The sequence below is a fragment of the Rattus norvegicus genome, chromosome 2, assembly GCF_036323735.1.
Source record: "Rattus norvegicus strain BN/NHsdMcwi chromosome 2, GRCr8, whole genome shotgun sequence".
In the NCBI taxonomy this organism is placed as follows: Eukaryota; Metazoa; Chordata; class Mammalia; order Rodentia; family Muridae; genus Rattus; species Rattus norvegicus.
Window position 1 is genome coordinate 217,478,168 of NC_086020.1, and position 24,242 is coordinate 217,502,409.

A 24,242-nucleotide genomic window follows, 5' to 3' on the forward strand; every position below is an offset into this window, starting at 1 on the left:
TATCCTTTGCTTCTATTAAAATTACAAACTTAAAAAGAATTACAAGCTTGACATTTTGCAGTGCTAAAAAGCAGCACTCAGTTTGCTCAGAACATCTCAAACTATTTTCTATCTCAGCTAAACTTGGTCACATTTTGTTCCGATGAAGAGGAATGCAGTTTCTTTAAAATCTGAAAGACCCGTGTTCCACATCTCTTGATATTTCCACGACTAGAAGGGTTACTGGCAAGCCTTAAAGAGCAATGCAAGCTCAAGAATTCTTGGCATGGAAACTTATCAAATAGCATGGGGAAAACACTGTCTGAGGGTGTGACGGTCTGAGTTCCCTACCTCAGTGCATCTCTAGCCTAAAACCTTCCAGCACTGGAACACTCAGGCCAGGGTGCCTACAGGGGGCATGTTTTGAACATTGCCCCTCACACAGTGCATTTCAGACCAGCGTTCTTCTCTGTGAACCACTGCATTTGTCCATGGTTCAGTCGCTCATTTGTGCCGAGCAGAAGTCCTTAAAAACGGTGGGGGTCATATATATACAGCCACCAAAACTAGATAAGATTGATGAAGCTAAAAATTGCATGCTGAAAGGGACCGGATATAGATCTCTCCTGAGAGACACATCCAGAGCATGTCCAATACAGAGGTCAATGCTAGCAGCAAACCATTGAACTGAGAACATTGAAGGAATCAGAGAAAGGACTGAAAGAGCTGAAGGGACTTGAGACCCCATATGAACAACAATGCCAAGCAACCAGAGCTTCCAGGGACTAAGCCACTACCTAAAGACTATACATGGACTGACCCTGGACTCTGACCTCATAGGTAGCAATGAATAGCCTAGTAAGAGCACCAGTGGAAGGGGAAGTCCTTGGTCCTGCCAAGGTTGAACCCCCAGTGCAGCAGAATGTCGGGAGGGGGTAACGGAGGGTGGATGGAGGGGAACACCCATATGGAGGGGGGATGGGGTCTTATGGACAGGAAACCAGGAAAGGGAATAACATTCGAAATGTAAATAAAGAAATATATTAGTTTAAAAAAAAGAAAAGTGGGGGTCAGGGAGATGACATTTATTTTTGCTCTATGGCTTTAAAGCTTCAAAACTCAGCACACAGAGAGGGCATAGTTTTGATACAACACGGGTGTTTCCATAGGTTTTCATGTCATTCTAAGTGTTCACTAATATCAGTGGTTCTAAAGTACTGTCTCCGGGAACTGTTAGGACATAGCCCCTAATGATTAACTAACATTAATGTTTCCTGAAAAATGCATTAAAGTCTCAACCATAATAGGATAGTCCTGCGCTGTAGACTGTGGCTAAACATTTTTGAGGGGCCAGCATATTATGTGGGAAATAATAGCAGATTTAGAATTCAAAACTCATTCAGAGCTGACAGGTGTGCTTTAGAAGTTCTGTTTTTATAAGATATAGGCCGCTAAAGCTTTGTACTTTTTAAAGAAATGGTTACCTCAACTATAAAAGGAGATTGTAACCGTTACTGAAGATATGCAAAGCAACAGTAGACTGGAAAACACTGAACCGGCCAGTCGTTATAATTTGCATGGCCATTTCTTGAGCTCTACCCACAGGAACATGGGGCTTCTTTTACAAGAAGAGCCACAGCCTAGCTCTTGCAAGGTCAACTGGGCTTCTGAATATTCCCACTGGTTTTTTTCCCAACCCTTTTTCTTATTTAATTACACCATCACTGCGACGACCATGCAGCTCGCTAAGACCATATAGACATTGGTGTATTCCGCTAAGTGACTATCTCCATAACAACCAGGATGCTTGTTGGTTTTGACAGAGGTTGCTTACAATTGGTGAAGGGATGGTAAATGTAGTGTAGCTTCTGCACTGCCGAGGCCAGTCTCATCCTGGGTTTATGCAGTGCCTCTCGTCTGGTAGAACTCTAGGTGGCTTCAGTATACTCCTGACCAGTGCCTAGGTTTCCAGTCCCACCTTTCTTTCATCCCCTGCCCATGTGAAAAGAACCACGAACTCCTTTTTCCTCAGATTTCCCCAATAATGAATTGTATCCATCTGTCATGGGCTCGCAAACAGATGCTCGCACACGCTAAAGAAAACAGTCAAGAAATTGAGACAGGAGAGAAAAGAGCAGGGCTCCATTTATAGGAGGAAATAGGAGATGAAAATAACACAAGACAAATAAGTACACAGAGAACAGCAAAAGGAAGACGGTCGTCTCCCTAGAACAAACCCCAGATGGTTTCTAAGAGGCTCCACAGCTCCTAGAACATAGGTGTGGGATGTCTGTGGACATTTTAGAAACAGCCCACTTTTGGACGTTGCACATTCCTTCATTGCTGCCTGCGATGAGTTGGGATCAGCTGTCCTACTGCTGTGAGGTAAATCCTCGCCTATTGTGTTGGTACATTAAAAAGAAGTGCCCATCAATACCATGGGAATCCTCATCCTTGGGATATCGTGTATAGAGAAAGATATGAGAGGTGATGTTAGGAGTTCCTTTTTATGCTTGAGCCTTAAAGGAAACAAACCTTTTGACAGCTTGAGGCCAACTTTGAAATATAGCATGGTGTTTATTTTCTCAGTATTTATGATGAATTTTAAGCAAAATTTTACATAATCAAAAATCATATAAGCAAGTAATATGATTGTGGGCCTGTAGTCCATAAATCTGAAGCATTTTCTACCTCATACTTTCTTGAAAATGATTTTTTTAAGTGAGAAAACGCTATTGTGGACATTGTGTCTGTTAATTCTAAGGGAAAAGTTGAAAGGAATATTGTATTTATATGTGACAGGAAGTGGGGAGGTTGAGCCATGGGAATTCATTGCTAGTAGCTTTTATGTATCTAGACATGTAACAAATTCATTCAAATATTTAAAATATTAGCCAGTCTGGGAAACAGAAGTCCCTTTAGAAAATTCCAAAAAGTTAATTACTCCTTTACTGAGAAAGATCCTAGAAGCCCATAACAGTGAAACTATAGAAAACTGGACTTTAAAAAAGGATTGTGCTTTTTACAGTTACTTATAGCTCATTCTAGAGTGTTCTAGAAATACATACAGTACTAGAAATACATTCTAGAAATGCTTCCTTTTGAGTTGCAGACCTCCTCAAACAATTTCATCTAAACTCCTGCCATGCGTCTGTGACACCAGGGACCTTATAATTTCATGAGTTAACTTTTGGGATCACCTTTATTTTTCTGAGTACTTGGTCTTTTGTCATTTTAGTCAGTTCTTTAAAGGTTCATTTATTAAGCTTTCACACGGTCATTTCAACTTAAACTGTATTTATCCATCCACCTAGATTTACAGATGGACAACGTGTTTCTAACCCTCAAAGCGTGCCCACCCTTCACTGTTTGATGTATTTTCACTAAGTTAGTCTAGGATGGCACTTATCTGGTACGGTACTTGGGGGAAAATGGTGCATATCTTATCTGATGTTAGAATTGCTACTGTACTTTGCACTTGTTTTTATTAGATGCATACTAGTAAACTGAGTTATCTATTATACTTATAGGATGTATGTTTTCCTCAAGACTTTAAAGAAAACCAGATGTGTCAATAGTTTTGTTTGCATTGACATCCACTATACAATGAACTCCACACGATGAGGGAATAGTGAGAAGACAGACCCCTCTCTACAGATTAACAGTGAGGGTCAGGTCTTGGAACAGATGTCATCAAATCCACCCCCAATCCCCCAGCCAAGTTTCCTCCCAGCCAGCCATTCTCATGACTACAGCAACTTGCCTGCAGTCTTTTATCATAACCTGTGCAAAACAGTTATGCTGTCTTCTGCACATGCCAAACACAGCTATGCTGTCTAAATTCCTAACACTCTGTTCCCAGTTTCCTTCTAGTGAAACAGGCATAATACTCCTTTACAAAGGTGTTCCAGCCATGGGAGGTATTTTGGTTCTCTACTAGACATGTGGTAGGTAGACCATACATGGAGTCTATGAATGCTGGCTCTACACCATTTTGATCTTAGCTTTGAATACAGACTTCCACTTGAACCATCACACCAAGGCTTTTGTTGTCAAGGCTGTTGTCTGACATCTGCCCTAGATGTGGTAGAAACGTTTGACATTGCTTGCTGATTGGTTGAATGCTTACTAGCTAAGTTGGACACAGTAGTATCCATGTCCCCATGCGATTCTCTTCCAAACTGGAATTTGGGGATAAAGCTGACTGAGATTAACCTCTCCTACAAAGAGCTGGAAACTGGTTTTCCCTACCCATCCTAAATGGTACAACTGGTCCTTTTGACCAGGCCACAGCTTGGTACCTATTTCTTAACCTTCTGTTGCCCTCTAGTGACTGCTTTCAGTACTGCCTCACCCAGGGTTTATTCTCCCACTGAAACCCTTGGTTTTCTTAGTTAAGGGACTATAAGAGCAGTTATATGACTCATGGCACAGAATAGATTAAATTAAAATAAATTACATGCTGCATTTTAAACATAGATCCACATATGAAACTATTAAGAATAGATATTGAAGACTCATGACAATGAAGGAAATCACCATACTGAAGGTGTAAAATGTGCTATGTCAAAAGAGAAAGTTTAAACATTGGAAATTACATTGATTACTACAGGCGCCATGTTTAAACATTCTCCTTTGTTAGTCAATTGGTTGCATGGAGGCAATCGCTAAAAGGTACCTTGTATTACTTACAAAGACTTTATGCAAAAAGAACATCATTTAAATTTGTTCTAGCATTGTACTAGGAAAAGTTAAACATATGCTATGTCTTAATGTCAATAAGGAAACTTTATAGAAAAGGCAGTTGATTTAATTTTAAAAATAGGGTGAGTAATAAACAAAATGTTGACCGTGCCATCCAAAGTTATTTTAGTATTCATCATTAACCCAAGCACTGTTACCTCAAACTCAAACATAATTCACATGAAGGCACACATTTACTAAAATTAACAGAAGGATGAGGTAATACACTGCATGAGAAAGCAAACATTTTCAAGGCTTATTAATAGCGGGAAGGTTGAGAGAAAGCCTCAAGAAATAGGAAATTCTCCATAAAGATCAACAAAACGAACCACTCTTCTACGGGATGTGGGAAATCTGCCTTAAGATCAACTGAGAAAGAAATATCTTAGTTTTCTCTGCTTGGAAGTTCACAGTAAGATGCACAGCCAATAGACACTAAACTATCGAGGAAGGCGACAGTCCCATGGAATGCCGCACCACTGAGAACACATCCAAGGTACTAAATTCAACTCAAAGTGCCGATTTTGAGAGCAGACTGACAAAAGGAAGCATGCGCTTAGGAGATCTAGCAAGCAGCAACCATGATGCTTAGCAAAGTAAGAGACAACTCAAGAGGATGGGAACAATCCTTACACGTGTGAAGAACTGTAGTGGGAGGGGGTGGTTCTGTACTTACTGATCTAAGCAAGGAGAGCCTGAGTGAAAACAAAATTGACCCCGTTGTTAGTAACTACCTCAGACGGCCTGGAGTGGTAGCCGGGACTTAGTAGTTAGTGCCCGTTGTGCAACTTCACACACATCCCTGAGACTGGACTCCGGAAGTCACCTAAGAAGCCGCAAGCCCATGCACGTCCGCAATCCCTGCTCTGGAGACAAGGAGCTCATGAGACTTTGTGTGTAGCCAAGGAAAGCCTTGAATTTGCGATCCTCCTGCCTCAGCCTGTTGAGTTCTAGAGTTCCAGGCTTGCACCGTCTTGTCTGATTCTGAAATAACTGCTGGTGCAATATTGTTGTGACTTGGCTCTTATAATTTAAAAAGTAAAGACATAGAGACAAAGGAAGGAAGAAGGAAGAAACTTCGGTACAGGGAACAGAAGAGATAAATCCATGCAACATCAACAACATAGTTACTGCTTCTTGATGTGAAACCAACTGCTCAACTATAATGCTATGTATGGGGAGAAGTTATATAATTTATGCAAACATGCAATATTATAAATATATTGTTATTATTGAGGCAAACAGAAATGAAGGTTATGCAAATTAGAATGAAACTTGGAAGAGTTTTATATATTAAAGACATAAATCATTTCTCCATATAGATGCATATTTGAAGTGGTATAAAAAAACCTTTTGTTTCGTTATTATTTTTACTCTTTAATGTTCACTATTGATCATGTGCAAAATTTGAGGTGTGTAACTGCAATCCTTTCCACCCATCTCCCAGTGCCCAAATAGTGACTCAGAAGCTTATTATTTTATTTAAAAATGCCTAGGCCATCATCTCATAAGTTAAATTAACCTGCTTATACCATTTTATCTGCCACATGGCTAATTACCTCTCTTCTGTTTTATATGTCTGACTTCCTCCCAGTCTGAGCAGAGAATCCCCACACCTCACTCTTTCCCAGAAACGCCCCACCTCACTCTGCCAAATGTCCCTCCTGTTTCGGTTTATTGACCATCAGATTTTTATTGACAGGTGATATTTCCACACAATACACAAGAAATCGTATGCCTACAGAAGTGACAATTAATTCACTTTGAAAAACATGATATTTAAAATCATAATCTGTGTCTTTGTCTTGTGACGCATTTATTTTTGGTGCTAAAATGTCCTTGGACACATAAGTCTTGATATAGAACCCTTTTGTGTCTATATCATCATATTCCTGCATGCCTATTACAAGTAGATCCAAGGTGGTGGCCACATTAGGGGAGCTGTTTGCTTTAATTAAGTAGAGTAAGTCCAGTCCTTGCTTTATCTAGTTCAAGGAAAACAAAGGAGACAGATAATGAAATAGAAAACAGATTGCAAAGGGTGAAGAGGGAAACTGGATTGCCTCTTGCTGTCTTTCATTCAACCAGGGAACAGGGTTAAACGTGATTTACACTCTTTTATTTTAACGTAATCATTCCAATAACTACAAAGCAAATTACTTTTATGCCAAGAGGGAAAAGTGATTCTAGGGGGAAATTTTTTTTAAAGAATAGAAAGAAAAGTATTTTATGAGAAATTGCTTTCCTAAATCACTCTGCCGGTAACTCTGAACCAATTGATATTTTTCAAGCCCCTAAGGGTCCCATCAACAACCAAAATGGTTGGTTAAAATTACAGAAGAAGCTGGGTGGAAATTACTTAAGAGAAGTGTTCTGCCTTCCTTCAAAAAGAAGGAAAAAGACAAAAGATAGACCAAGTGAAAGAACCCAGGCCATTTCTGAACAGTAATGATTATACTAGTTTATATGAACAGATCTATACAAGCAAGCATAAAGGTAGCCTATATGGGGCATGTTAATATTTCTAAGGCTTATGAGGGCAATTATGTCATTTTTTCATGGTTGTTTATGATGTCTTCATCCCTCAGAAACTTTCCCCCTAATCTACATGCCATGGAGTCAGTTCCACAAAATTCAGTGACAGGAACAGTGCCATCAATTTCAATAGTAAAGGCTGAAGAGCCTCTATCCTTTTGAGGAACTAAACTAGAAAAGAACTATGACATCATTTGTCGATTTGAACCCAGAAATGTTTGTTAATTTTTCTGTGTACTACTGTTTTCCACGCTAACTCATAATTTCAAAAGCTAAAAATATTATGCTCAAATACTGAATTAAAACATTCAAGATTTTAATAAAGTCATATTTTTAAGGAAGAGCAATTAAAATGCCACTAATTCAAAGGAGAATTTGGGAGGGTGTTGTGTAAGTACTTGTAAACGTTAAAGTGAATTTGATGAACAAAATACTGGTTAACATGCTTTAAAATATAATATTAGGGCTAATGTTTTTCTATAGAGAAAATAAAATGTATCCTTAGTGAACAAATTTAGGTACATTGGTATGGTTAAAATAATTTGTACTGTTCTCAATTTGCTACCACGCACATTTATAACATAACCCTTGGCAGTCATAAGGCTTACAACTTTATAGAAGTAATGGTCCCCAGAAGGTCCTCTACCTGCTGTGCCCCCACGCTCTCCATAACCCTGAAAGGATGCCATGCAATCACTTTAGCCTGTTTCCAGGCCATGGACAACCTCATTAATACAGAACATAATTTTGCTGGACATGTTGATTTGAACTCTCTTTTTTAGTGAAAAGATCTCTTCTGGTGGCTAATTGATTCTAAAATGATGAAACCTTAGATAAACGTCTGCTTACGTGACAAGGAACTAGGAACTTAATACAGGATTTTATCTTTTTTTTACCACACCAAATCAATTCAACGCAAGTTGCCATAGATTTTTTTTAACTACCCAGATCCTATGTCTCTTCTGCTTAAAACTTCCCAATTTCCTTTACTGAATGTAGCATACAAGCAAACACCAGGAACAAATGGATGTGTGGTACATCTTCCTACTCTGATCAGACACCCACTTATGAGAATATCTTGAGAATCTTTGGTTATTACCAGCTGTTGTATAAATATTTCCTCCTCCAAATGGAAATATTCTATCCTGCAGGGAAGAGAGAAACTCAAAAGGCTCAAGAATCCATGGAAACTCCCAAGGCTCAGAATGCTCAGGAAGCCACAAGATTGTCAAGAATCCTTCCCAAGCTTTTACCAGCAGTAATAATTGCTAGGGCAGGGGGACCCTCCACAGCGTTCAAGCTGACTGTGCATTTTGCAGAGGACTCCTGCTTTCAGATTTAAAAATTGTCATCCATGCTGGTGTGTCTCCCACCCCACAGTGATGCAGCTGCCTTTGAGAATCCAATGCTCATGAGATTAACTCCAATAAGCTCACTGGTACATCAAGCTAGGGGTAGGTAAACTTCTTTCTTGCTCTTCTGTTAGTGCCCTATCTGGAGTTGGATCACAGCTACCCAGGAAAAGTCACAGAAACCAACACATCTTAGACCAAAGCACCACAGTGGTTCTCCTGGGAGCCACTAGCTTCTTGGTAATTAAAGTCCATTACCTTGGGGTTCAGAGTTGCTCTGGTGTCGTGAAAGCATTGACAGAGTTAGCATCTGTCACCGGCTCCTCTTAGTCGTGAGGAGGTAATGAAAGTCCAGTGAGAAGACAGCTTCCCCACTCACAGATGAAGGCTAAGACATGACAGCCTGAGTGCCAACAGAAGAGAAAGTCGTCCTGGCTGAAGCTACGGGGCATGCCAGGGTTCTGAAAGTAGAATAAATAATTTTATGAGCATATAACTGTACTAAAGGGTCACGGCATTAGGACGGTTGAAAAACACGTAGAATCTAAGCTATGTTGAAACAAACATTATGGATCCTATTTAGTAATTTCAAAACAAATGTGCTAATTTTTCATATTTTATAACTCATCCATTTTAAGGAAAAATCTCTGAAGTCCTATGAATACTACTTGATGCTAAAATAAAATGAAAGGCTACACAGATCCCTCATTTCCTTTGCTTGATGTAATTGAAGAAGATCCTTTAGTTAGAGATTGTACTCTACTCAAGGGGTGGGGGAAACATATAACAAGAAGTAACACTTGAAATGGGCCATTATAGCTGGGCATGGATCCAGAATAGATTCAGGTAAAGTCACAGGAGTCATATTGGTTTGAAATTTCTTGAACTAGTTGAGTGATGGAACATTTAAGACTTGGGTTTGTAAAAGGTTGAGGCCATAATTTCAAAGGTCTTGTATTCTGAAAGGGTGATATTTTGTCTACACTGTAGGTAATTGTGTTTTTAATATCAGGGTTATACAATTGGCTTCACTCAAAAGCTATTCTGGGTAGGGGAAGATCAATGAGATATAAAAACGTAAGATAGACAATGTTCAAAACCCAAGAGAAGTAAACATTTTAAAAGGAACTTTGTCCAAAAAAACTCAAAATTGATGGATTTGCTAACATGGAGGCCATTGATGGTTTTTAGACTCAGTGATTGACTACAGAAACTATTAGAACATCACAGAATGATGTTGAGAGCGGGGGTACAGATGAGCAGGAGAGTTAACACATGTTTCACAGAGGTTTGCTATAGGTACAGAGAAAATGTAGGTAGCGTATGAAAATATAAGTTGCATTTTTAAAAGGTGCTTTGCAAGATGGGATAGCAGCAGAACATGCATAAGTCCTTGGGTCCAACAGAAAGAAAAGTTTTGCTAATCCCGGAGAGTAGCAAAATTACTGGGAAGATGCTCCTTTTTAACTTTTGTGCATTTGTATGTATGTGTGGTATATATGAATAATCACAAGTCAGGGTTTTGTTTTGAGTGTGTGTGTGTGTGTGTGTGTGTGTGTGTGTGTGTGTGTGTGCGTGCGTGCGTTCGTGCGTGCATGTGTGTGATGCATGCATGTTCACATTGGGGAGCAGTGAGAGGCTGTAGAAAGTTGTTGGAGAAGATGGGATATAGTGAAGAAGTAAGGATTGGCCACGGCTGTGAACATGGAAAGAAGAGAGTGAATGGGCACCGAGTGATGAAGTATTAAATTGGGGTAATACCAAAATCTGAACCCAAGTTGAGCTGCTGTTTCCTTTGCAAGGAAGGAGGTAGGTTTAGCAGTTTGGAGAGGAGAAGACGCAGAAACTGAGGCGAATGTGATATGGAATGTTTATCTGGGGAAGCAGAGCAATGAAGAAGAGAATCCCAATAAGGGTGGAGCACTAAGGGGTGGCCGGAGGGGAGTCAGCATAACTTTAAAATGATATCAGTCTACTTAGACTAATGTACAATGAACCTTAACCTAGGTGATTTGTAAAGCACAGAAAGATGTTTCTTCTAGCTCCGGAGACTGGATCTACAAGGTCCAGTACCATCAGAGCAAGGATCAGGTAAGTGCTGCTCTCTGCAGCTAAAACACTGCCTCAGAGAGCAGGGTCTAGAAAGTACTCACCAACATTTTTTATAGAATAACATTAATCCCATTCATCGTAGCTCCTCTCTCATGAGTTAATCACTGTCTACAGACCCCCCCTGCTTAATGCTATTACATTGGTAATTACATGGTGTGAAACTGTCCAGGCTACATTCAAGCCAGAGCAATGAGTGTGAATCATTTCAGGTTTCCTCCAGGGTTTGCCACCCTTGGACAGAGACAGAATTGGAGTTTACTAAAAGAGTATGACATAGCGATAATGGAAAAAAACCTGTTCATACATGGAGACTCAACAAGGAGACAAAAAGGATAGGAAGGGTGAAACACATAGGTAGAACAGACAGAGTAGTAGTCTCAGTAGGTTCAGATTTTTGCAGGAAAAAAATGTATCAGTGATCAGAAATGAAGTACTATAAATTGTAATGTATGCCTTTAAAACTGGTGACATTTAAGTCCTCCAGAGCATGATCATATGAGACCATAGCTCAAAGGAGAAGACTCTGGGAGAAGAACAAGTCAAGTAACCAAGAGATGAAGGCATTAGAAGAATACTCATTGTAGATAATGGGGTGGATTGAGTAACATTTGACAGTAAACCAAAAACCAAGTCAAAGCCACGTGTTTCTACAGTCTGATCACATGATGCTCAAGTTTATGTGTATAGAAAAAAGGAAAAGAAATTATTTTCAAGCCGTAGTAAGATGCAGGGGTAGTAGCTAACCCATTTCCAGATGCAGTGCATGAAAGGTGTGGAACAGAACCATGGCTCATCCTCCACGGAATAGAGCATCCTCCACCATCCAGGAAAACACAGGCTCTTTTAAAATACTATTATATATCTTTATTGATTCAAGACAAGGCCAACTTTGCTCCTAGCTAAGTGAGAGCCCCAGAGAGTACAATATGCCAGCACGGTAGAGATGAAAAGAGAAAGTGAAATGTCAGAAGCCAACCGGAATTACGCAGGAGCTCAGTCCATCTGCCATGTTAAAGTACGAGGTGGGGGTTGGAGTTGAGCCGAGGAGAGATGCAGACATCAGGATGTTAGACCTTAGTGCAGCGAGCATAGCACCTGCAAAGGGGATGGCAGAGCAGGTGTTTTTAGGAGATGAGACTTCTTTGGAGTTTCCTGAGAAGATGGATTGAATACGAATAAGATATATGGGCTAGAACTATGCCTCAGTTGCTAAGAGGACTTATTATGCAAACATGGAGACATGACGAGAACATGTACGTATTCCCAGAACCTCCACAAAAATCTAGGCGTTTCCAGGTGTACCTGTGTAACCCCAGCATTGTGGGAGGCAAAGACAGAGGTTTGAAGGGGCCTGGCTGTTGCCATCCTAGTTCAGGTTCATCAAGAGACCCATTCTTGAGGAAATGAGGTGGAGAGTGGCAGACAGGATACCCAGTGTCTTCTTCGAGCCTCCACAGTGTCCATGGTCACTTGCACCACCATATATAAATGTGCACACAATATGCACATGAACAAAATTTAACAAACCAAATTAGAGTAAAAACGTTGAAAAATGAAAAGGAAGCTTCATAATGTTCACCATTTCTGGCCTGAGTATGAGTGCTAATTAATTAGTTAAAAATAGGTCTATTCTCAAAATCGTCTTAGCAACAAAAATTGAGAATGAAAGTTAGGTAACCGACAGTGCTCTATGTAAATAGCTTTGAGTCATTTACCAATTAAGAGACTGGGAGACCAGCGAAACTGACTCAATTTCTGAAACACGTGGCTTAGGTTTGTGAGAGTTTTATCCCATCTAGGTTGCCATCATGGTTCCATACATGTTGATACGGTGTTCTTGAGCAGATCTGTAGTTTCACACACTGTAACTTATAATTTCCTGTGTCCTGCATTCCTCCTCACTTCCTTAGGGTCGAAGCTTCACTAGTAACATTTAAATTTAATGTGGTTATGATGGATATAGGACTCTGGGTGAACCATTTTTCTGGCCCATGTATGAGTGCTAATTAATTAAATCTATGTCTATTCTCAAATTCTGCTTAGTAACGACAGTGAGAATAAAAACTAGGTAATTGCCATTTGTCTGAGTAATATCAATTATTCTCCTCTCTGAGCTGTTTCCTGGCTACTTTCCTGCCTCCTTTCTCTTCTGATGGAATCTGTTTGTAGCCATTGTTCCTGAACAACTCTGTCAAAAGGCAGTGACCCTGGATTATTCAGAGCACAGTTTGTTGGAGCTTTGCAACAGAAGTATGGTCCTGGATGACAGAAAGAGCAGTCAGATTCTCAGAGTTTAGACCTAAGATGATTTTATTCAATCTGCTATATCTTGGCTTTTAGATTATTGTAATACCAGGATCCAATGCATTCCTAACATCAGGACCAATGTGAAGGTCCACTCACCAAGCCTACAATTTCTCTCTTTTAAGCATGCTTGAAAAATATGCAATAAAACGAGAATAGAATAGAATTACTCTAAACCATTCAAAGGGCCCACAGTTCAGTCAGGTCACAACCATGCAAGCTGACAGCACCAGCCACACTTTAGAAAGGTCAGTGGCTTAGAGTAATTCTAAGTGTAGGGCATTTCGTTGTAGCATTTGTACATATGCAGATAATGCATTTGGGTCACATTCATTCCCCTTACTGCACTGTCCCTTAACTAACCCTATCCTGCCATATCTCTAGCAATCCCTGCTTTACTTTCCCTGCCTTTATTTCTCTATCTTTTCTTATAGGTTCTACATATCAGCAAAACCATGCAATACCCACCTTTCCAAATCTGCGTTGTTTCCCTTAACTCAATGACTTCTAATTCTATCCAGTTTTAAGATCCAGTGGTGTGGGGGGAGGTTATGTTTTATACTTTTCTATCCATATGAGCACATAGGGTATCACTATAATTATTTAGCTGTCACATAGGGTATCACTATAATTATTTAGCTGTTTCTAACAGTGTCATTATACACATGAGTATGCATCTGTCTCTATAGTAAACTGACCGATTCTTTGGGGTGTATATATATACCCAGACATCAGATAAAAAAAACACCTAGTTTTATATTTTTGTTGCTGTTGTTTTGCTTTTTGAAGAACCTCCATGCTAATGTCTCTATATGACAGATTAATTTACACCCTCACACATAGTAAATGTGTCCCTTTCACACATAGTGAACATGTCCCTTTTCCCTTCTTCCTCAGAAGTATGTGATGTTTGTTTTCTTGATGACAGCCTTTCTGGCTGGAATGAAGTAGAACTGGTAGCCTTTGATTAGCAGCTCTCGGGTGGATCTCCAGCTCCATTCTCAGTTGTTGGTTTATTGAGAGTTAGCATCATTCTTTACTGATAAAGACCAATATGTGACCCCCCTTCTTTGACATCTCAGATTGTTTTGAATAAGAAAATAAAATTATGTTTTAATATCTTCCAGGTGAAGACACTCCTCACACTTCAGCCTTATTTTAATTTGTATTTATTTGTCAGTTAATGCATTTTCTTACAAATGTTCTCATCCCTGTAATGTGACACTTTGCTTGCATATGTAAAGAGTGCTCAGAGAATAAATATTTTGCTCCTCTTCACTTAAAAATAACTCCAAAAGTTATTGTTAATTATGACTAGGTAAAAATATAGTTTATCTGGGACATTTATGGAAAGAAACCCTGGTGATATCATACATGAAACTTGGCTCATGATGAATATTTCTGTTTTTCCTTGAGTGGCTTAACTGTTCCCTAGGCTGTATTCTTAGCGTACCTTTGTCAGTTGGCCCTGTACTCCTCTGCCTTTCATTTTTCTTTGACTATCTCATTATTAATTTCTTTTCCGTTTTATGTACTCTTGGTCAAAGCAGAGAGCAAAGTTGTTTTAAAGAAGAAAACTCCAGATCTATCACTGTTAATCTTGTTTAAAATTATAAATGCTGAATTGTCTGCTGCATGTATTTACTTTACTGGCTTTTTTTGCTGGCTATTTCCCCACAGTTAGTAGAATCAAACCTAGCTGAACTGTGTTGAAAAATAATAATAATCAGTACTTCATTATTGACACTATTATGTGACATTTTACTTTTCAATTTCCATAGTTCATGGGCTAGTATTGGGGTCCCTATCTGGCTACATGAGGTAGATTCTTCAGGTTCCGTATCCCCAGTGTAGTAAGTTGCAGCTAAGGTCACCACTATTGGTTCTTGGGCACCTCCTTTATCCCAGGTCTGAATTTTCATTGTAATGAGAGAAAATAAAAGCAAATTTTCTACATTACAAACTATTCCATGCTCCTGTTCTGGCCTGACTTCCTTGTTACAAAATTATATAGCACATTAATATTTATATTTGAGATTCATTCATTGCCCTGAGAATACAGCATTTCACAATTTACTGATTATAAGCTGCCATTAGTACTAGAGTACCCAATATGTTAAATAGAATTACATTAAATACATAAAATAATTGTTTTACAATTTGAATGAACTTATGAAAAATGCTTACAAAACATAAACTGTTTCATATTGATTTTTACTATCTAAAAACCCAAGCTAATAAAATCCACAATTATCACACTATATACAAGGAAACTAAAATACTCAACAGTCAGTTGATGAACTCTGCTAATAAAAACTGAAACTATAATCTGTAACTATATAATCTTGCACTAGAGATATGATCCAATAGAGTTTTACTGGGGACCCAAGTGTTCTATAACTATCCATAACCACTACCCACAGGCAGCACTGAACACAGAAAATGTAGTCAGTGTAACTAAGAAACTGGGTTTTAAATAATATTACATTTAATATAAATGGCTGCTTGTGATTAGGGCTTATTTTTTGGAAAGGTACTGTCATGGTTGTGAACTTGACAGAATCTAGAATTACCTTAGAGACTGGGATGTTGGCATTCTTGTGAGGAATTATGTTGATTGTCTTGAAACAGAAAGATCACCCCCGTGGGATGTGCCGTTTTCTGACTGGGGTCCTGGGCTTAAAACGTGGAGGTAAGGAAGTTGAGCACCATTCCTGTGTTCATCACTCCCTTATCTCTAATTGTGAATACCCTGTGACCAGCGGCTTCCAGTTCCTGATACCTTGCTTCTCCACCACGATGGACAATACACCTGAGCTGTAAAACAGAATAAACCCTCTATTCATTAAATTGGTTTTTTTGGTATTTTTGTCTCAGCAGCAAGAAACTCACACATGCTCCTGACAAAATGTGGGCTCCTCAGCTATCTAAATCTAGTTGTTGTTGTTGTTTTATTATTATTATTATTATTATTATTTTATTATCATCATCATCATTATTATTATAGTCTTAAGTAAAGCCACGGGAAGGAAGGGTTGATATGGCAGTGTAAGTCAAACAGTGTTCTGCTGGCAGAACTCTATTTTTCTTTTCTATTAAGGGTCTGTACGAATTCTATGAGGCCCACCCACATTGCAGTGGGTGATCTGATTACTCATAATCAACTGAATTAAGTCTTAACCTCACCTAAAATTTCTCTCAGAAACTATTTAGAATATTGTTGAGAATATTGTTTAGAATATGTAAAGTCTGGATACCTTAACTTAGCCAAGTTGACATGGTTCATTTCAAAGGTTTCTATGTAGAGCAAATTGCATTCTTCCATTGAGTTCACTGGAAGGAAATTTGATTAGAGAAAATTGCTCTACATGATTGAATGGAACTCCGTCACTAGATAGGGCTCTATAATTTAGTTTTATATCTTATAAAGTTTCATGCCATCCTAAAACTTTTGATTCTATTATGCCTGTTTTCTTTAAGGTATGAATATGCATCTAAAGACTATTAAGTTTGTCTTTAACCAAGTGAGACTTTAACAGTGACTGATAAGAGCTATTATTATTATTTGCATCAAGTGCTATACAAAATGACTATATATTTGGTGAATACAGAGGCCATAATTAAACCCAGAACAATAGCTAATCATAAAAGAATACCTACAATATGTGATAGTAACTCTCCTATTTACATTTTAAATATGAAAATTAAGTGTTGAATTACATTCGTTCCCTGATTACAAACTCTCACCAATTAACACTGTTTCAAGTTGATTTGGGCTAGTTTACAATTTCACGCCCAAAACAGCATCTTGTTGCTTCTCCGATGTCTAAAGGGATGAGTTTTCTTTAAAAAAAAAATAAATGGCCAACTGTTTCAGATATACTATACAGAATTACCTACCCGTTGTTTTCTTAATATTCTTTTAAGATTTATTTATTTTATATATGTGAGTACACCGTTGCTATCTTCAGACACACCAGAAGAGGGCATCAGTTGTGAGTCGCCATGTGGTTGCTGGAAATTGAATTCAGGACCACTGGAAGAGCAGTCAGTGCACTATATTTTTTTTATCATTTATTGTATTTCTTTCTTCCTTTTTTATTATTGGATATTTTTTATTTACATTTCAAATGTTACCCTGTTTCCCCGCCATAAGTCCCCTATCCCATCCATCTCCCCTTCTTCTACAAGGGTGTTGCCCCTCCCCAACCGCCAACTTCCTGCTTCCTCCCCCTGACATTTCCCTACACTGGGGGAACCAAACTTGGCAGGACTAAGGGCTTCTCCCTGCATTGATGCCCAGCAAGACCATCCTCTGCTACATATGCAACTGGAGCCATGGGTCTGTCCATGTGTACTTTTTGGTTAGTGGTTTAGTCCCTGGAAGCTCTGGTTGGTTGGCATTGTTGTTCTTATGGGGTTGCAAGCCACTTCAGCTCCTTCAATCCTTTCTCTAACTCCTCCAGCAGGGACTCCGTTCTCAGTTCAATGGTTTGCTACTAGCATTTGCCTCTGTATTTGTCATGATCTGGCTGTGTATCTCAGGAGACATCTATATCCGGTTCCTGTCAGCATGCAATTCTTGGCTTCATTAATATTATCTAGTTTTGGTGGCTGTATATATGTGGGCTGTATACCTAGGAAGGGCAGGATCTGAATGGCCATTCCTTCAAAATTTGCCTCCATATCTCCTCCTATGAATATTCTTGTTCCCCCTTTTAAGAAGGACTGAAGGATCCACACTTTGGTGGTCCTTCTTGAGCTTCATGTGGTCTGTGGATCGTATACCTCGGGTAATTTCAGATTTTGGGCTAATATCCACTTATGAGTGAATGCATACCATGTGTTTTTTTGTTTGTTTTGTGTTTTGTTTTGTTTTCTGTGATTGGGTTACCTCACTCAGGATATTTTCTAGTTCTATTAATTTGCTTATGAATTTCATGAAGTATATTTTTAATAGCAGAGTAGTATTCCATTGTGTAGATGTACCACATTTCTGTACCCATTCCTCTGTTGAAGGGCATCTGAGTTCTTTCCAGCTTCTGGCTATTATAAATAAGGCTGCTATGAACCGAGTGGAGCACGTGTCTTTGTTGTATATTGGAGCATCTTTTGGGTATATGCACAGGAGAGGTATAGCTGGATACTCAGGTAGTGCAATGTCCAACTTTTTGAGGAACCTCCAGACTGATTTCCAGAGTGATTGTACCAGTTTGCAATCCCAACAACAACAGAGAAGTGTTCCTCTTTCTCCATATCCTTGCTAGCATCTGTTGTCACCTGAATTTTTTATCTTACCCATTCTGACTGGTGTGAGGTGGAATCTCAGGGTTGTTTTGATTTGCATTTCCCTGATGAATAAAGACATTGAACATTTCTTTAGGTATTCTTTTGGCCATTCGATATTCCTCAGCTGAGAATTCTTGGTTTAGCTCTGTACCCTATTTTTTAATAGGGTTATTTGTCTCTCTGAAGACTAACTTCTTGAGTTATTTATATATTTTGGATATTAGCCCTATATCAGATGTAGGATTCGTAAAGATCTTTTCCCAATCTGCTGGTTGCCATTTTGTCCTGATAGTGTCCTTTGCCTTACAGAAACTCTTCAGTTTTATGAAGTCCCATTTGTCAATTCTTGAACTTAGAGCACAAGCCATTGGTGTTTTGCTCAGAAAATTTTCCCCAGTGCCCATGTTTTCGAGACTCTTCCCCAATTTTTCTTCTATCCACTTTGACTTAAGCTTTGTACAGGGCAATAAGAATGGATCGATTTTCATTCTTCTACATGCTGACCTCCAATAGAACCAGCATCATTTGTTGAAGTGCTATCCTTTTTACACTAGATGGTTTTAGCTCCTTTGTCAAAGATCAAGTGACCATAGGTATGTGGGTTCATTTCTGGGTCTTCAATTCTATTTTACTGACCTACCTGCCTGTCTCTGTACCAATACCATACAATTTTTATCACTGTTGTTCTGTAATACTGCTTGAGGTCAGCGATAGGGATTCCCCCAGAAATTCTTTTATTGTTGAGAATGGCTTTCACTATCCTGTTTTTTTGTTATTCCAAATGAATTTAAATTGCTTTTTCTAACTCTATGAAGAATTGAGTTGGAATTTTGATGGGGATTACATTGAATCTGTAGATTGCTTTTTGCAAAATGGTCATTTTTACTATATTAATCCTGCCAATCCATGAACATGGGAGGTCTATCCATCTTCTGAGATCATCTTCAATTTTTCTTCAGAGATTGAAGTTCGTGTCATACAGATCTTTCACTTGCTTGGATATGGTCACACCAAGGAATTTTATGTTATTTGGGACTATTGTGAAGGGTGTCATTTCCCTAATTTCTTTCTCAGCCTGTTTATTCTTTGAGTAAAAGAAGACTACTGATTTGTTTGAGCTAATTTTATACCCCGACACTTTGTGGAAGCTGTTTATCAGGCTTAGTAGTTCTCTGGTGGGTTGGGATCACTTAAATATACTATCATGTCATCTGTAAAGAGTGATATTTTGACTTCTTCCCTTTCAATTTGTGTCCCTTTGACCTCCTATTGTTGTGATTACTCTGGCTTGGACTTTGAGTACTATATTGAGTAAGTAGGGAGAGAGTGGGCAGCCTTGTCTAGTCCCTGATTTTAGTGGGATTGCTTCAAGTTTCTCTCCATTTAGTTTAATGTTGGCTACTGGTTTGCTGTATATTTCTTTTACTATGTTAAAGTTTTGGCCTTGAATTCCTATTCTTTCCAGGACTTTTATCATGAAGGGGTGTGGAATTTTGTCAAATGCTTTCTCATCATCTAATGAAATGATCATATGGTTTTTTTTCCCTTTGAGTTTGTTTTCATAGTGGATTATGTTATTGGATTTCTATATATTGAACCATCCCTGCATCCCTGGGATGAAGTCTACTTGATCATGATCAATGATCTTTTTGATATGTTCTTGGATTCAGTTTATGGGAATTTTATGGAGTATTTTTGTGTTGATATTCATAAGGGAAATCGGTCTGAAGTTTTCTTTCTTTGTTGGGTCTTTGTGTGGTTTAGATATTAGCATAATTGGGGCTTCATAGAAGGACTTGGGTAGTGTTCCTTCTGTTTCTATTTTGTGGAATAGTTCGGACAGTATTGGTATGAGGGCTTCAACGAAGGTCTGATAGAATTCTGCATTAAACCCATCTGGTCCTGGGTTTTTTTGGTTGGAAAACTTTTAATAACTGCTTCTATCTCTTAAGGAGTTATGGAATTGTTTAGATGGTTTATCTGATCCTGATTTAACTTTGGTACCTGCTACTTGTCTAGAAAATTGTTCATTTCATTCAGATTGTCCAGTTTTGTTGAATATGGGCTTTTTAGTAGGAGATGATGATTTTTTTATTTTCCTCAGAATCTGTTGTTATGTCTCCCTTCTCATTTCTGATTTTGTTAATTTGGATACACTCTCTGTGCCCTCCATTTAGTCTGGATAAGGGTTTATCGCTCCTGTTGATCTTCTCAAAGAACCAGCTCCTGGTTTTTTTTATTCCTCATATAGTCCTTTTTGTTTCTATTTGGTTGATTTCAGTCCTCACTTTGATTATTTCCTGCCTTCTACTCCTCTTGGGTGTATTTCCTTCTTTTTCTTCTAGAGCTTTTAGGTGTGTTGTCAAGCAGCTAATGTATGCTCTCTCCTGTTTCTTTTTGGAAGCACTCAGATCTATGAGTTTTCCTCTTAGCACTGCTTTCATTGTGTCCCATAAGTTTGGGTATGTTGTGTCTTCATTTTAATTAGATTCTAAAACGTCTTTAATTTCTTTCTTTATTTCTTTCTTGACCAACTTATCATTGAGTAGAGCATAGTTCAACTTAAAGGTATATGTGGGCTTTCTGTCATTATAGTTGTTATTGAAGACGAGTCTTAGTCTTTGGTGATCTGATAGGAAGCATGGGATTATTTCAATTTCTTGTATCTGTTGAGGCCTGTTTTGTGACCAATTATATGGTCAGTTTTGGAAAGGTACCAATGAGGTGCTGAGAAGGAGGTATATTTTTTTGTTTTAGAATGAAACGTTCTGTAAACATCTGTTAAGTCCATTTGGTTCATAACTTTTTTTAGTTTCTCTATGTCTCTATTTAGTTTCTATTCCCATGATCAGTCCATGGATGAGAGTGGTGTGTTCAAATCTCCTAATATTATTGTATGAGGTGCAATGTATTCTTTGACTTCTAATAAGGTTTCTTTTACGATTGTAGGTGCCCTTGCATTTGGAGCATAGATATTTAAGATTGAGAGTTCATCTTGGTGGATTTTTCATTTGATGAATATGAAGTGTCCTTTATCTTTTTGGATAACTTTTGGCTGAAAGTCGATTTTATTTGATATTAGTATGGCTACTCTAGCTTATTTCTTTGGACCATTTGCTTGAAAAATTGTTTTACAATCTTTTACTCTGAGGTAGTATCTGTCATTCTTACTGACATGTGTTTCCTGTATGCAGCAAAATGCTGGGTCTTCTTTATGTATCCAGTCTGTTAGTCTATGTCTTTTTATTGGGGAATTGAGTCCATTGATGTTAAGAGAGATTAAGGAATAGTGATTGTTGTTTCCTGTTATTTTTGTTGTTAGAGGTGGAATTATGTTTGTGTGTCTCTGTTCTTTTGGTTTTAAGGAGATTACTTTGTTGTTTTTTTCTAGGGTGCAGTTTCCCTCCTTGTGTTGGAGTTTTCCATCTATTATCCTTTGAAGGACTGGATTTGTAGAAAGATATTGTGTAAATTTGGTTTTATCATGAAATATCTTAGTATCTATGTTAATTGAGTTTTGCTGGATATACTAGCCTGTGCTGGCATTTGTGTTCTCTTAGGGTCTGTATGACATCAGCCCAAGATCCTCTGCCTTTCATAGTCTCTGGTGAGAAGTCTGGTGTAATTCTGATAGGTCCGCCTTTATGTGTTACTTGACTTTTTCCCCTTACTGCCTTAAATATTCTTTCTTTGTTTTGTACATTTGGTGTTTTGACTGTTATATGACAGAAGGAATTTCTTTTCTGGTCCAATCTGTTTGGAATTCTGCCATCTCTTTCTTTAGGTTAGGGAAGTTTTCTTCTATAATTTTGTTGAATATATTTACTGGCCCTTTAATTTGGGAGTCTTCATGCTCTTCAATACCTATAATCCTTAGGTTTGATCTTCTCATTGTGTCCTGGATTTCCTGGATGTTTTACATTAGGAACTTTTTGTATTTTACATTATCTTTGACAGTTGTGTTAATGTTTTCTACAGTATCTTCTGCCCCTGAGATTCTCTCTTCTATCTATTATATTCTGTGGTGATGCTTGCTTGCATCTATGACTCCTGATCTCCTAGGTTTTCTATCTCCAGGTTTGTCTCTCATGTGCTTTCTTTATTGTTCCTATTTCCATTTTTAAATCCTGGATGGTTTTATTCTTTGTTCAATTTCTTCACCTGTTTGGTTGTGTTTTCCTGTAATTCTTTAAGGGATTTTTTTTTGTTTTCCTTTTTAAGGGCTTCTACTTGTTTACCTGTGTTGTCCTGTATTTCTTTAAGGGAGTTATTTATGTCCTTCTTAAAGTCCTCTATCATCATCATGAGATGTGGTTTTAAATCCAAATCTTCCTTTTCCGGTGTTTTGGGATATCCAGTATTTGCTTTGGTGGGAGAACTGGGCTTTGATGATGCCAAGTAGTCTTGGTTTCTGTTGTTTAGGTTCCTGTGTTTGTCTCTCATCGTCAGGTTGTCTTGTTAGCTGGTCTTGCTGTCACTAACAGTGACTTGACCCTCCTGTAAGTGTAAGCCTGTGTGTCAGCACTCTTGTAGACCTGTTTTCTTTCTGCTGGATCTGGGAATAGAGAGCTGCTCCTGGGTTTGTGTGTCCTGAAGCCTTCAGGCAGGTCACTTGGAGCAGAAGAGAGGTCTTACCTCTGCTCTCAGAGGTGTCAGCGCTCCATGTGACTGGCTTTCAGCTCTCAGCTCAGGCAGACACAGGAAGGGTCCTGTCTCTGTCTGCTCCTAGCTTCCTGTGCCCAGAGGACACAGAGAGCACTAGACATGTTCCTTTTGAGTCAAGAATATGGGCAGAAGTAGTTGTCTCCTCTGACCTCTCAGGATTGTCTGCACTTCTGTGACACCAGCTCTCTCCCTCATGGGATTTGGGTACAGAGAACTGTGGGACCCATTGGGTTCAGCTTAGGACACAGCCAGAAACTGGAAGTATCCTATCTCAGAAGACTTCTGCCTATGCATGTCCTGAGGCCACCATGTGGGTCGCTTGGAATAGAAGATTTGGTCTTACCTCTGCTGCCAAGTATGTCAAGTCTCCTGGAGACTTTACATTATCTTTGACAGTTGTGTTAATGTTTTTAGCTCTCAACTCAAGCAGAAACCAGAAGGGTCCTGCCCTTGAGTGTTCTCAGGTCCCTGTGCCCAGAGGGCACAGAGGCTACTATGCAGGTTCCTCTTGGGCCAGGAATGTGAGAAGTGGCAGTCTCCCCTGAGGTCTCAGGATGGTCCACACTTCTGAGGGTCCATCTCTCTCCTCCATGGGATTTGGGTACAGAGAGCTGTGGGACCTGTTCAGTTCAGTCCCAGGTGCAGGCAGAAACCAGAAAGTTCCTGCCACTGACTGCTCCTATATTCCTGTATCCAGAGGGCACTAGGTGGGTTCCTGTGAAAGAAGAAAGCTAAACACTAGTGCATCTAGCTTCCAACTAAAAAGCAGAGCTACCACATGTTGGGAGATAAATCCTATAGCTTCTGGCTTTTCCTTGAGCTATGGGAGCAAGGCTTTTCATAACGGCTTGTGTAATTAGCTTGGTCATGTCTGGAGCTCTAAGCCTCTTGGTTAAAATTTACATCTCTAGCCAGATGTTAATTTTAAACAGATTGTGTAGTTTTGGGTGAGTAACTCTGAATGCCCCTCATTCCTTCTCCATGGCATTTAAGTGAGAATAAAACCAAAAGAGGATGGGGATTAAAAGAATCTTACCAGTATTCTGTGCTTGGAATGGCCAGCTGCCTTAGGCCCTCTTCTTTCACTCCTCAGGTAGTAGTGAAGTGAGCAGTGGTCAGCACAGTGATGCTCAGCACCGTGGCTGCAAAGGTTTGTGTCAACACTTCTCTCTCATGGCTTCCTGCAAATGCCGTTACAATCTAAGACACCCGAAGTTTCTGTTATTTGTCCTTTCATTTATTTCTGCAGGGAACAAGAGTGGA

General features: G+C 39.0%; 1 protein-coding gene across 1 annotated transcript in view; it reads left to right on the plus strand.

Moving 5' to 3' along the window:
- The window catches only part of Arsj (arylsulfatase family, member J), a 79,996-nt gene that overhangs the window by 29,021 nt on the left and 26,733 nt on the right, over window positions 1-24,242 (plus strand). The window lies entirely within an intron of this gene.